Source organism: Salvia hispanica, chromosome 4 (assembly GCF_029641045.1).
Source record: "Salvia hispanica isolate PSC_SH4W2 chromosome 4, Shi_PSC_v1, whole genome shotgun sequence".
In the NCBI taxonomy this organism is placed as follows: domain Eukaryota; kingdom Viridiplantae; phylum Streptophyta; class Magnoliopsida; order Lamiales; family Lamiaceae; genus Salvia; species Salvia hispanica.
The window spans coordinates 51,384,587-51,385,970 of record NC_142695.1 but is presented as its reverse complement, the minus strand read 5'-3'; the positions used below and the strand labels follow the sequence as shown (position 1 = coordinate 51,385,970).

The 1,384-nt window shown below is 41.5% G+C and overlaps 1 pseudogene; it reads right to left on the bottom strand.

Annotated features, from left to right (window-relative positions):
* Nucleotides 1–548: 548 nt before the first annotated feature.
* Nucleotides 549–1,137, bottom strand: LOC125191906 (ethylene-responsive transcription factor 14 pseudogene; annotated as a pseudogene).
* Between the last annotated feature and the right edge of the window lie 247 nt (nucleotides 1,138–1,384).

Here is a 1,384-nt window from a genome sequence, read left to right as displayed (position 1 = left end):
CTTAGGTGAAAGAGAAGGTGGGGTTTGATTCCTAGACCTCTCTCTCTTCATCGCCTATATGCACTCCGCTCATACTGTTATGAGTACTATATGAGAACTCCGAATTCATTGAAATACTACTTCCGTCACTTAAAAATAAAAACAACTTTTTAAACTTTCTATTTTAGGACGTGGACCGCCTATATGTCGTCCCCAACAACTTTGAAAAAAAAAAGTAAAGTGCATTGTAATTTTACTAGAGTGTTTGTTAATAAATTTAATTAAACAAAAATAGTATCTATATCCTCTGAATCGCGCGTGTTTCCTCTTGTTTGAAAATAAGAAATTGGTTGGAATTGACAATACCTTTGTTGTGTTTGTCGCCTTGACAATAGTCTCTCCCGTTCCCCTTCTATCTCTTTCGCAATTGCTAGGGAAACATCGAGACCTACGATTTTTCTTCTTGCTCCCCCACTAACTCTGTGCATATAAGTACTACATCTATAACTCTTAATTACATGCCATTTCAACTTCATTTAGAGATCATATCCATAACTTACCTTTAATAATAATAAAAAAGTAGTAGTACAATCAATTCCCATGCATAAAATCAATCAACCACACAAGAATGCATATGCATGCACTCCATTAGAAATGCTACACACACGCCAATCTCTCACTCTCTCTCATAAATTTCCATTTTATTCACCCTAGCTTGTTATATTACAAAGCCCACTCGCAAGGGAACGAAATACAAAATCAAAACCTAGTCATTTCTTATGTTTGTTATCATCGAGAAGCTCATCAAGGAGCTTATCGTCGTAGTACTCGAACTCGAACACCTGCCTTCCCTGCTGCGAGCCACCGCCCGGGGCAGCAAAGTGAGAGGAGCTGCTGGGAAGATTATACTCCTCGGGGAAGTTGAGGATCGCCAAATGGCCCCTCATGTCATAGGCCGCCCGGTCATAGGCCCTTGCGGCCTCCTCGGCTGTGTTGAACGTCCCGAGCCAAACCCTCGCGCCCTGCCTCGAGGTGTCACGTATCTCCGCGGCGTACTTCCCCCACTGGCGCTTCCTCACGCCCCGGTACTTGATCTCCTCCTCCTTCTCGCCGCTGCCGGCGTTTCTCTTGCCTCTGTTGCTCGGACCTTCGTCCATGTTTTTGTTGGTGTGTTGTGGGAGAATAACGATGGATGTTTGTGGCATTTATATAGTTATCGTGGAACCTTCTAATAAAGCCTTATTAATGGAGACATGGAGTTTTTTATTACATAATCTTAGTCCCATTACTTTATAATTAAAGGTATCTAGGTCAATTAATACTCTCTAGTGTTTAGTAAATTAAGGTAAAGGAATAAAGTAAATTAGAAGGAGTACACATCTCGGGGCACCATAAATAAGTACAC